The sequence below is a fragment of the Bactrocera oleae genome, chromosome 2, assembly GCF_042242935.1.
Source record: "Bactrocera oleae isolate idBacOlea1 chromosome 2, idBacOlea1, whole genome shotgun sequence".
Classification (NCBI taxonomy): Eukaryota; Metazoa; Arthropoda; class Insecta; order Diptera; family Tephritidae; genus Bactrocera; species Bactrocera oleae.
In genome coordinates this window covers 99772729-99786849 of record NC_091536.1, presented here as the reverse complement: position 1 = coordinate 99786849, position 14121 = coordinate 99772729, and the positions used below count along the sequence as shown (strand labels likewise).

Below are 14121 nucleotides of genomic sequence, written 5' to 3'. Positions count from 1 at the left end.
GGGTAGCAGCCAATTCGCTGACATAATCTTTATTCTTGTCTTCGCTGCTAAGCAGTCGTTAACGCGAACGCTGTTCGCTTGCTCTTTGTACTTGTATGTTATCGACCACTTTCAGTAGTAAACCAGCTAACCGTGAGAGCAAGCAAGAGCCGCATCTAAGCGCCAATTGTTTTTGTTGCAGACGCTTATATTATACAAGTATAAATATCGGAATTCAAAAACATATGCGTACTATATCTGTTTATTTTATCTATATAAATATGTATATATTCTACATTGTTGTTTGTGTGCTTATTTTGCTTTTTGATTTCATTTCGTAATTTGACTTCCCTATTTTCAACTCTAGTTCTCATGAGCTTAATTACCAATAATTTGTGTGTTTGTATTCACGACCTCCAAAAGCTGTTTATTGGCTCAATAGCCCGATTTGGTTAGTTGTATTGTACTTAACCAGTGTGAGCGGTTTTTACTTTAAGAACCGATTTAACCTAAAATAATTAGAAAATTCGTCGATTAACGATTAATAAATATCAAATTTTTTTTAAGTATATATGCACGAGCGGATCAATCTCAGTTGTCAGAAAGTAACAGAAAAGTTTCGTGCCGTTTATATTGCATTCGTTTTTCACTTCTACAGGCCTACGTTTCGATAAACAAGAGTAAGCAATCGTAGAAGGAGAGGAAGAGTGTGGTTCCATATTTGGATCTCCCAACCGGTTCAAGTGCAAAGTGTAGTGATGGCTAAAAGCCACTTACTCATTCGCACTTTTAAACAAGTTAAGAATCATAACTTGAACTTTTCAAGCAATAATGAAATTTAAAAATTTTATAAAGTAACGTGAAATTGTCTTGTCATAAAGAGTATATGGAAACCTATTTAAATAGATATTGAGAATTGCAGAATAGAAACTCCAAAGACAGGAGGTACTATCTGCTAAACTGAAAACATATCAGTTAGATTAAATAGATTAGGCGATTAGACGTATTCCTTAGAACTTTCTACGCACTGGTTACAAGCCAATAAGCTAGTTGCCTTTTTCATGTAAAATTTGAAAACATTTATGATTATGCATATCAGCGCCTTGTTTGATGGATGGACTTTCCTCCTTCTTGTGCGGCTTTACAATTTAAGTGTACTTTTATTGTGAATCATCATACGAGCGTGCGTGGGTTAGATATAAGATAGATTATAACCAATATTAAAATTTACTCTGGCTCTTAATCAGTGACTGCGTAGGCTTTGTACGCTCCTTTTTTATTCTCTCTTGGGCTTGTTGCAGTTTTTTATATTCGGCTGCTGAGTTAAGGCCAAGTTTTTCCGCGTTTGGCGAAAAAACTTATTTTCTCTTTAAGTTTAAAAAGCGAAATTGCTCTAATGGCTTTTGTTTTTGTTCAAGAAACAATGTCTGTTATTATGTTTTGTTTGGATATATACTTGTGTATATGCATATATAATCATATTAATACTTAGCATACCACCTTTAGAGGGTTGATAATTCGGCAACATTTTTGCGTAATCTTTTCTGCCTAAAATTTGCAAAATTTGTGATGCTTAGACCACATTTCCTTCGCGCAAAACAGAGGGTGCTGACTATTTTACAGGCATAATTGTAATATAGCCACTGAATATAGTTGACTTTTTACCGAAAATATCGGTCAACATAGAACAAGGCGGCAAGATCCCCAAAGTAATCTAAAACGAGTATACCATTTGACTTTGCGAGAATATACAATGTTCGGTTACATCCGAACTTAGCCCTTCCTTACTTGTTGATCAACAAATTACGCAATTTACTTGTACATAGTTGTTCATATTTATTCATGTAGGTATGGCTGGGTTTGTTGACTTGTGTTTTTGTTTCTGCGTATAACTGTAATAACTAAACTGAATACTCACTTTATTTTTTAGCAACTGTGTTTACTTTTTATTGCTGGATTGGTTTGTCCTCTCGTTGTTTTAGTTGTTCGTTCCGTTCATAGTTCTGTCTCGTTCAATGAACCTCTATGGTTTGATAATTTTCGAGCTTAACTTTAATGGTCGATATACATTTAGGTACATTCTCAAAAAATACAAATTTGTTTTTGAATTTTTTCCTTTCCCAGTAATCTCCCAATAATGCAAATAATCGTTCGAAAAGTGTAAACGACCTTGCCGTTTACAATTCATTGTTTATTTACTCGGGATTTTATTTTTATACTCTTGCAACATGTTGCTACAGAGTATAATAGTTTTGTTCACCTAACGGTTGTTTGTATCACCTCTAACTAAGGATATAAGGTTGTATACACATAAATGATCAGGATGAAGAGACGAGTTGAAATGCGAGTGACTGTCTGACCGTCCGTCTGTGCAAGCTTTACCGTGAAGATATCTCAATTTTTACTCAAGTTACAGCTTGCACGGACGGACAGACAGACAGACAGACGGACGGACGGTCGCCTGTTCACCCGGATTTCATCTCGTCTCTTCATCCTGATCATTTATATATAATATATATAAACCTATATCTATGTTGATTAGTTTTAGGTGATACAAACAACCGTTAGGTTAACAAAACTATTATACTCTGTAGCAACAGGTTGCGAGAGTATAAAAATACCAAATTTGATTGTAGTTCATTCACGATTTCATCAGATAATGAAAGTTGAATTCTTTCCCAACATTTTTAATATAATATGTTGCAAGAGTATTCTTACTTGTTTATATTGAATTTCTTAATTTATTTTCTTAGTCACACTTATTTAACGTTGATCTCTGATATTGAACCGCATCTTTCGGTGAGCAATCGCCTGTCAGCCGTTTAGAGTGATAATGACCCCGGGTTAAGTACATGCCATATGTATATACATATTTATATTTGATTGTCTTAAAGCGAACCGATCAATATGTACAAGTAAGGATGAACTTTTGTTGAACTGTCGCAGATTTACACGCTAATATAATTAGGTGTGGTGATAACTTCCTGTGTACGTTTGGATTATTTCATTGTATATGTATAGTTGTGAATTTACCAAGGTCAATGCCTCTCGATTAGAGAAAATTCAAATGTCATTTATAGTATATATTTTGATATTATAGTAGTATATTTTATTATTTTTTATTTTAAGGGACATAGGGTGTGGTTTAATGTTGCGATAACAGAAAAATAAACCAAGAACAACATTTACAAGTATATATTATAATTAGGTAACGAAGAAAAATTGAACAAATAATTTTCATATTGTCTCATCAAGGAAATCTATAGTTGACTTTGATTATATATAAGCTATATAAATATAGGTTATAAGCAAGTTTTTGTTGCTCAGTAATAAAGGGATCAGAGCTTAAAAGCAATCTGTTCATTAAATCTGTATTTGTAATCGGAACCTTTAAGGATATTTGCCAACCAGCTTCTTTGTGGTTTTAAAAGCATAGTCTCAAAATTTTGCTGAATTAATCTTGTAACCCGAAGATATGGCTCGACATATTCGAGAAATGTCTTTTTGTACATACACACATACATATGTATGTATACTTAACATAATCTAAACTGACCACAGAAGCGAAAGCTAAATGCAATAGAAAACAAGAAAAAACGTTAACTGCGGTTGCACCGAAGCTATAATACCCTTCACTGGTACAAAGGTTCCTTACAATAACTTGATTCAGATCTAATTTCGTGAATCGGCAAAAAAAAATCAAAATTTTTTCCAAGCAGGCACTTTACTCCGATTGTTCAGTTTATATGATAGCTGTATGACATAGCGATCCGATCTAAACAATTTCTTCATTAATTATATTGTTACCTTAGAAAATAACTCATGCCAAATTTCGTGAAGATATTACGTCAAATAAAAAAGTTTCCATACAAGGACTTGTTTCCGATTGTTCAGTTTGTATGGCAGCTATATGCTATAGTGGTCCGATATCGGCCGTTCCGACAAATGAGCAGCTTCTTGGTGAGAAATGGGCAGGTGCAAAATTTCATATCGATAGCTTAAAAACTGAGGGACTAGTTTGCATATATATAGACGGACGGACTGACGGACATGGCTAAATCAACTCAGCTCATCATGCTGATCATTTATACCTATATACATTTTATAGGGTCTCCGACGTTTCCTTCTGGGTGTTACAAACTTCGTGGCAAACTTAATATACCCTGTTCAGGGTATAACGAGGTGTAAAAGTCTAAAAATGTCAGTATGCAAAATATTATATATGTGCCATATATGTAAATATGTATGTACTTTTACATATGTGTATTACTATGTGTGGAAAATACGATATCAGCTAGATGGCATAATTATAGAATTGCATAGATTAATTACATGTACCAATTGCCTGCGTGGGTAAAACAGGTTTTCAAAGCCAGTTTGTTGCAGTTATCGAAAAATTTAGCGAAACAATTAAAATGGTTTGGTAAAAATTTGTAATTGCTACAAAATTGTGCACCCGTTATTGACAGTAAAATCTGGTTAGGACCGCTATGTCAACCAAATAGACCGTAATAATGGTTTTGTTGTTTTGTAAGCTGACTTAACGAAGTTTTCTGTCCTTTTAATTTTTGTGGAAACTAAATACAATTACATCCAACAAATAAATTGAAATGATAATGCTGGCAAGAAATTCGTGAATGAATTTATCGAAAGTTCATTTAAAGCCGAACAGTTGTATAACTTAAACATCGAAAACTCCATTAATTTTTGAGTTAAAATGTGATAAACGGTAATTTGGAAAATGAAACATTTTTATTTAAAAGATCGGGAGGATTCTGTCTGGACTTAAAACTTTGGTGATTCTTTGCTAACACATTGACTTCCAAGCCAACATTATTAAAATGAAGTGAAGTCGCGTCTTGTCGCGTGGCACAAAAAGCATGATAACTTTGAATGTCGAACCAGAGAACATGTCGAACAGCCCCTGTCGGACAAATTTGTACGACGTGGCAGCCAATGTGCTTAATATTTTTATCGCGAATCAGTTTTAGGAAGTGAATGTATTTCATTATCTTCGCCATACCGAATTTTGCTAAAGGAAATTGATATTTTTATACTCTCGCAACATGTTGCAACAGAGAGTATAATAGTTCTGTTCACCTAACGGTTGTTTGTATCATCTAAAACTAATCGAGATAGATATCGAGTTAAATATATATATAAATAATAAAGATGTCACGACGAGCTATATATACTCGTATATACATATGTATATAGAAATTATCAGGACGGAAAAACGAGTTGAAATCCTGGGGACTGTCTGTTTGTCCGTCCGTCTGTTCGTGCAAATTGTAACTTGAGTAAAAATTGAGATATCTTTATGAAACTTGCTAGACATGTTTCTTGGTACCGTGAGACGGTTGGTATTGCAGATGGGCGTAATCGGACCACTGCCACGCCCACAACGCCATTAATCAAAAACAAATAAATTGCCATAACTAAGCTCCGCAATAAGATACAAGACTTTTATTTGGTACAAAGGATCACATTAGGGAGGGGCATCTGCAGTTAATTTTTTTTTAAGTGGGCGTGGTCCCGCCCTTAATAAGTTTATTGTGCATATCTTCTAAACCGCTAAAGCTATAATAACCAAATTCACTGGGAGCAAATGTTTTTAGCACCTCTATTGACGCTGTGAAAATGGGTGAAATCGGGTGACAAAGCCGCCCACTCCCCATATAAAGGTACTGTTAAAAAATACTAAAAGCGCGATAAACCAAGCACTAAACACGAAAATTGGCGAAATCGGACTACAACCACGCCTATTTCCGATATAACACAATTTTCAATTCCATCTGATTCTTTCACTTTCCAATATGCATATCAAGCAACAATGATTATATCGGGGTAAAACTTTGCGTGAATAATACGTTTAAAGTATGCCACCTTGTGACCAAAAATTGTCTAAATCGAACCAAAACTGTTCAAGCCCCTAAGTACTAAATATGTGGACCCCAGTGCCTATAGTTGATCTTCTACCGAAAATATCAGTCAATCCACAAAGAAATCTCAAACGAGTATACCATTTGACTTTGCGAGAGTATAAAATGTTCGATTACATCCGAATTTAGCCCTTCCTTACTTGTTATACTCTCGCAACCTGTTGCTACAGAGTATAATAGTTTTGTTCACCTAACGGTTGTTTGTATCACCTAAAACTAATCGAGTTAGATATAAGGTTATATATATATAAATGTCTGTCTGCCCGTCCTTCCGTCCGTCCGTCTGTGCAAGCTCTAACTTGAGTAAAAATTGAGATATCTTTATGAAACTTGGTAGACATGTTTCTTGGTACCGTGAGACGGTTGGTATTGCAGATGGGCGTAATCGGACCACTGCAACGCCCACAAAACGCCATTAATCAAAAACAAATAACTTGCCATAACTAAGCTCCGCAATAAGATACAAGACTGTTATTTGGTACACAGGTTCACATTAGGGAGGGGCATCTGCAGTTAAAACTTTTTTTAAAAAGTAGGCGTGGTCCCGCCTCTAATAGGTTTAATGTGCATATCTCCTAAACCGCTAATGCTATAATAAGAAAATTCACTAGAAGCAAATGCTTTTAGCACTTCTATTGACGGTGTGAAAATAGTTGAAATCGGGTGGCCACTCCGCCCACTCCCCATATAACGGTACTGTTAAAAACTACTACGGTGCATAACGTTCTTTTCATGTTTCTATGTCATAGTGCGAAAATGGGCGAAATCGGACTACAACCACGCTTACTTCCCATGTAACACCATTTTCAATTCCATCTGATTCTTTCACTTTCCACTATGCAAATCAGGTAACAATGATTATATCAGGGTAAAACTTTGCGTGAATAATGCAATTAAAGTATGCCACCTTGCGGCCAAAAATTGTCTAAATCGAACCAGAACTGTTCAAACCCCTAAGTACTAAATATGTGGACCCCAGTGCCTATAGTTGACCTTCTACCGAAAATATCAGTCAATCCACAAAGAAATCTCAAACGAGTATACCATTTGACTTTGCGAGAGTATAAAATGTTCGGTTACATCCGAACTTAGCCCTTCCTTACTTGTTTAATATAAAGTATTGTTAACATCTGAAGGTATTTCCCCTGCTTTGATCCTTGGAAGTTGCAAGTAGTATGAAATGTGCGGTTACACTCGAACTCAGATCTTCCTTACTTGTTTAATATAAAGTTTTGTAAGTATGTGAAAGTATTTCCTCGCTTTTGATATTTTCGAATTACGAGAGTATAAAATTTTCGGTTACCCCCGACCTTAGTCCTTCCTTAATTGTTTAATTTTATGAATTGTTACTATGTTGAGATATAAACTATCCTATCTTCTAAGTTGAATCGAACTGGACATAGCTTCCTAAGTTTTACTAAAATCGGTTTAGTAGTTTAGAAATTTACGCCGTACCTAAAATGAAAATGAAATCCGCTCAGAGCGCATAATTGACCAACAAATGTGGAATGTAAATAGGTAAACCAGCTATTTATTTAATATTCATACTTCTTGGCATTGTACGATAGAAAAAACTAGCGCCAAAAATGATTACTTTTGTGAACTGGATAATATTTTTTGTTTTCTTAGAAATTCGGATGATTTATGATTTGCAACATATACGTTTAATTTGTATGGTCATTTCTCAATAAACATTTGCATATTAATAATTTTATTATGAAGGATAGGGGTATCAGTATTTAAAGCCGTTAGATAGCCCTGAAATCGTGCAATTTTCTGTGATTTTTGGCAATACATAACATTGTTTAATAATTTCTATTATATCGTCTCGTATACACATACATATATAGTGTAAGTAGTTTAGTTCCTCATTAAACCAACTTTCCAAACGTGTCTGTGGGCATCACATAGGCAATCAACATGGCTTCTTGACTTCTGATTATTATCTCCTTATAATAATGATATAGATGGATCGTTGAAATTAGTTTAGATTTCACTCTGCAGCTTGCACAATTTTTCGCTCCTTTCACTCATCTCATTTCAAAAAATTATTCGTCTGCTTTGTTGCTGTTCTATAAGTGGACTATTTTGCTAGCATTTAAATAAAATAATTAATAAATTTGATTAAATCTAGGTACTTCATATATACCGTTCTAAATAATGACTTTAACATTAGTACAAATTTACATTAGAGTTCTTAGTGTTTATTTTATTTTCCCGTTAATACTTACTTGGCAACGACGGATTCAGTGCGTTATTTGCATTGTGATCTTTTAATTTGACCATTTCCTTGATCATGGCTCGAGCTTCCGTGAAATAGCAAGATTATAGATATTCTGTGCCGACTATAATCTGAAATTCCATATTTTGCTCAAATTAACATCGAGTGATCATGCAAATTAACCATCGTTACTACCACCATACATATTCGCCTTATATTGTAATGTATAAGGTATATATAATATTTTTAATACCATACGTAACCAGCTAAATTGGCTACTAGCACTTTTGGAGTCGCTTCATCATTCGCGGTTAGCAAAATCGAGAAAGCGCAACAAAATAATTTTTTCCAGAGATTACTTACAGTTGGAAGCAGTGATTTGTCTTAGTTGACTGGCTGGCTTCTGCGAGAGAAATGTTTTCGCTGATCTCTTTGCAGTTGCAGCTGCTCAATTGCATCGTCGGGCACTGATTCGATGGCGGCCTGACCGCGCGGTTAATTGCAATTTAGCGATATGATGCATTGCTCATTTTTGTTATTGCTTGCCGTACTTACTACGTTTTAAATACAATTTACGAGTGTTTCTTACAGTTTCATTTTGCTTTTTGTTCATAAATTCATTTCACTTTTAAGTGGAAGGCATTGACTTGACTGCAATTATGTTTTGCTTCAATGCAATTGCACGTTTTCTTATTTCGCTTTTGGTTTTGTTTTTGTTTTTGTTTCTGGTTTTCAACTTCATTATTTACATGCTCATACCATATTTGCGCGTATGTTTGCTAGCCAATCGTTGCAACGAGTTTTCTGCTACCAAATACCAGCAAACCATGCGTTATGTGTGTGGAGTTTGCATGCAAATTATTCGCAATATTTCAGTGACAGCCAATGCCAGGCGCATTTTATATGCAAAAGCTCAGTATGCGCACGTCGCTGCATGCGCAGTCTTATACACATTTACATACATATACATATGTAAAAATATGTGCGTGTATGCATGCGCCAGCTGCCATTGCTTTGTCGCTATAGCGGTAAACCTAGTACTAGTACCATTCTCTGCCAAGCAAAACGGTAATTAGTGCTTCAAAATGCAATCCACTTACGCGCATGCGCGAATGCCTTTGTCTACTTTCTTTTATATAATACATTTATACTTTTAAGTGTTAAGATAATTTCCATGACCTATTAAAGTACATGTGTAGGAGGATTATTCTTAAGTACATATTTTAATTACATGTTTACATAATTTTTGACCAACTAACTAATTCTTTCCTTTCTTATTTCTTTTTAGGTAAGTTTGAAATAACCGAATAATGCTATTGATTATCGATGCACAATTCAACTGTAAGTTAGTGGCTTATATATTGTTTAATATGCTTTGAGCTGATACTTGGAAGGTTTATAAACTGTCACTTATTTTCGTTTATTATGGAAAAATAAATTAAACCTAAGTGGTTTATCGTTTCTGTTGAATAACTTTTTTTTACATGATTTGCCTTATTAGTGATTTCCTTTTTATAGTTCCGTTAGTAAAAACCAATTAAAATCATGTGCAACCGTAAGTTTACTCTATCTTGCGCCCATCAAATTCCAAAGCCGCATTAAACGTATATATAAAACAAAAGAGTAGTCGGTTAGAAAAAACAGTCGCCGTAATTTTTCATATTTTACTATTGCACCAAATGTGAATTTCACTGTCAATTAGTGATCAAATAATATCAGCAACAGTGGTTCAATATTCATTCAGCCTACAATAGATCTTGACATGGTTTTTACCATAGTTTTTTATAGCCTAAACAGGGCACAAAGTGTGTAACACCTCAAGGGAAACGTCACAGACTATAAAATATATAGTACATAAATGGTCAGCGTGACGAGCTGAGTGGATTTAGCCATTTCCGTTTGTCTCTATATATGCGAAGTAGTCGCACAGTTTTAGAGATATCGAACTGAAGTTGGACGCACAATTTAAAACATGTAAGGTATATGTAGCTAAGGGTGCAAGCGAACATTTTATACATTAGCAATTAGCTAGGATCAAAGGAAGGGAAATCCTTCATACAAAAAAATATCGCTAATAAATTGAATATTCGTTATTCAATGAAACCGTGAATATTATGCTTTTTTTTGAACTATTTTTTTTTTGCGATCCCATGGTGAAATTTTGTTGAAAATACCAAAAAAAAAAATTCCTGAAAGTTTGAGCTCTTAATATTAATATTAAGTAGTAGACCAAAGTCTGTAAAGATTTTCCATCTAAAATACACGTAAAACTTGATTTTTTTTTCTTTTTAATTTTATAACTCGGCGGCCTTTGATGGAATTATCTCACCCGTCATTAGGTATTCCTCAGAATTGAACGTTCTACAAAAGTCTCCGTTGCAGTAAAGTTATAACTATGCACCTGCGGGGTAGTACGGGCCCCCAAACCTAATTTGTAAATTAAATTTCATACAAAAAAGTCTTTGGAACCAAATCAATAATATTAATACGCTTTGAGATACAGAGATTTTAAGTTGAATTGTTAAATTAAAAAAAAAATGCGAATTTCATGAAAAAATTAAGTGTGGGGGTTTATTTTATTATTTCGAACAAAACTTCATCATAGGATCGAAAAAAAAAATAGTTAAAAAAAAGCACCCTAGTGAATATACATAATTTTTAATACTGAATCACGTTATCCCAATCGAATTATTTTCGCTTACTTCTACTGACACTTTTTCGAATAAGGGACAACTAAAGAATGTATAAAAATGTCGGTTTATTTTGTATTTGTATTCTTGAAGGACACACCAATATTGTTGCGTTCATTTCACAGCTATTTGCTCAATCTAATATGCTATATGTATTTTGCCATTCAGCATATCAACCGAATCATGTGGGATGTATATATACATAATAATATAAAGGCAATGCCAACTCCAGAAGCAGATTTAAAAGCGAAAGAAATAAGTGGAACCCAAACGGACCAGCACTTGTTCGGCCCGAACAAATTGCAACTAAGTGCTCATGGTCCAAGCGCTCAGTTGCTATGTTTTGTTTTTGCTTTGGCCTTTGTGTATGTTGTTGTGTAATAAAGTATATTAAAAAAATAATAATGAATTCCACAGCTCACCGCCTCAATAAAGAATTAAACACAATTGAAACAAGACTCAAAGTCAGAGTCGAATAAAAAAGAAACGCAAACAAAGAGTTATGCCATGCAGTGGCCCGTTCAAACTGTAATCGCCAACTTTGGTTAAAGCAAATTGAAGCGTTAAAGGCGGAATTGCTTTGGGTGTTTCGGCAAGGTCGGCAAGACTCCGAAATATTTTGAATGCATACAACCATATGCTAACAGCGGTGGGAAGCAATGTTAAGTCCCACACACATGTATGAAAGCACACCAACTCGATTTTAATCAATTTTATAGGATTACCTAATAGCAAAAGAAAAAATAATAATAATTGTTCACCAAAACCACGCTTACATGTGGTCATATATGAACATTTTATATTCATACATTTCTAACGGCAAAGAACGTTGGGAATTGTGTGCCGGATTATTGTCAGATTTTCATCACGCCATCAAAAATATAACACGAGCAATACGCCCTACGCGCAGACCGCAAACGGCGTGCTAAAGCACTCAAGTGGGGCTGACATTGAGCTTGATTTCGTTTCTACATTGTGCCACCACCACGTGATATTATCAAAATGACTTCATATTTTTTGCAAATTTGTAAGTGCAAATATAAGCCACAGAAATATTTTATTTCGAGTTTTTTTAATACCTTAAGCAAATCTCTTTCCAGCGGAAACACATATGTACATATATATGTAGTTTGAAGTCTTCGTTTTGTATTGTTTTCATTTTACAAGGTGCGTTCCAAAGTAAACAGTAAAAAAGTAACAAAGTAAACTCTAGTGGCGCCATCTATATGTACTAGTGCGTTAGAATCTGCTATCCTTTATCGACTTCCAGTAAAAATTTCATGACATTTCATCTATTGGAAGTGAAGTTATTGCGTTTTAAGTGTCAGTATGTTTTTGTCATCGGTGCGAATATGAGCTTCGAACGAAAATGAGCCAACATTAAATTTTATTTTAAAATTGGTACAACTTTTACCGAAACGTTTCAATTGATGAAACAAGTTTATAGCGATGATTGCCTATCCCGTAGCACCTTTAACCCTTTTTAAATGGTCGTGAGGGCATAAATGAGAAATGAGCCGAAACCCAAAAAATCGCGCCTGGAGAAGTCCAAAGTGAAGACAATGCTGATTTGTTTTTATGATTCCAAGGGTATTGTCCACAAAGAATTTGTTCCACCGAAGATGGAAGTTGGCGTTTGTTGCTCGATAACGCGCCGTCTCGATCGACCCTTGTGGCCGATTTTGACCAAAAATCACATTTTAACAATCAACCACTCCCCGTATTCACCTGATATGGCACCGTGCGACTTCTACCTTTTCGGAAAAATGCATATGCCGATGAAAGGAAAGCGGTATGCAGACGTGGAGGCCATTCAAAAGGCTTGCACCGGCATACTGGCGGCCATACCGGGCAACGAACTAAAACACTCGTTCGACATGCTTTTGGACCGTGCAAATAGCTGTATTACAGCAGAAGGAGACTATTTTGAATAAAATTAATTGATTTTGCCAATAAAACCATTTGTTCTGTCTTTTTTTTTGAAAGTCCTGTTTGGAACGCACCTTGTATTTCAGTTGAACTCTTAACTCTGTTGCTTACACAAACTTGTTTTCTGGACCTTCGCATAGTGACATTTGAAACCCAAAATTGATTACTATTATTTTATTTATTTGTATATGTACATTAGACTGCTTTTTTTTTTAAACTATTTTTTTTTCGATCCCATGGTGAAATTTTGTTGGAAATACCAAAAAAAAAATTCCCTAAAAATTTGGGACTTTAATTTTAATATTAAGTACTAGACCTAGGCCTGTAAAGATTTCCCATATAAAATACACGTAAAACTTGATTTTTTTTCTTTTTAATTTTATAACTCAGCGGCAGTTGATGGGATTATCTCACCCGTCATTAGGTATTCCTCAAAATTGAACGCTCTACAAAAGTCTCCATTGCGGTAAAGTTATAACTTGCACCTGGGGGGTAGTACGGGCCCCCAAACCTAATTTTTCCATGAAATTCGCGTTTTTTGGAATTATCTCGTAAACAACACTAGATACAGAAAAATTAGTAAAATTAGAAAAAGTAGTATGGAATTTTTATGGATTTCTGAAACTCAGGTGAGGTCATACCACTTCAACTTAAAATCTCTGTATCTCAAAGAGTATTAATATTATCGATTTGGTGCCAAAGACTTTTTTGTTGGAAATTAAATTTCCTACAATTTTGTTATTAACAATTTTTCTGTATCTATGAGTGTTGTTTACAAGATAATTCCAAAAAAACGCGAATTTCATGGAAAAATTAGGTTTGGGGGCCCGTACTACCCCGCAGGTGCAAGTTATAACTTTACCGCAATGGAGACTTTTGTAGAGCGTTCAATTCTGAGGAATACCTAATGACGGGTGAGATAATTCCATCAACTGCCGCTGAGTTATAAAATTAAAAAGAAAAAAAATCAAGTTTTACGTGTATTTTATATGGGAAATCTTTACAGGCCTTGGTCTAGTACTTAATATTAAAATTAAAGTCCCAAATTTTTAGGGAATTTTTTTTTTGGTATTTCCAACAAAATTTCACCATGGGATCGAAAAAAAAAATAGTTCAAAAAAAAAAGCAGTCTAATATACATATTAATAATTAATTATTTTATGCTTCTTATTCTGACTTGAATGATATACATTTTCATAGCTTATTGTACGATTATTCTTGTTTTGTTTTATTTACTAACTTTTCAACCTTTTGTGCCCACGTGCGTTGTAAACTGGCTCTTAGTTGTTACACATACATAAAAATACTTACAAACATAAATATTGATTAGTTCAATCAATTAGTTACAATGCAATGAGCG

The 14121-nt window shown here is 34.4% G+C and overlaps 1 protein-coding gene across 1 annotated transcript in view; it reads left to right on the top strand.

Annotated features, from left to right (window-relative positions):
• Doa (Darkener of apricot) overlaps window positions 1-14121 on the top strand; it is an 80124-nt gene that overhangs the window by 22856 nt on the left and 43147 nt on the right. The window lies entirely within an intron of this gene.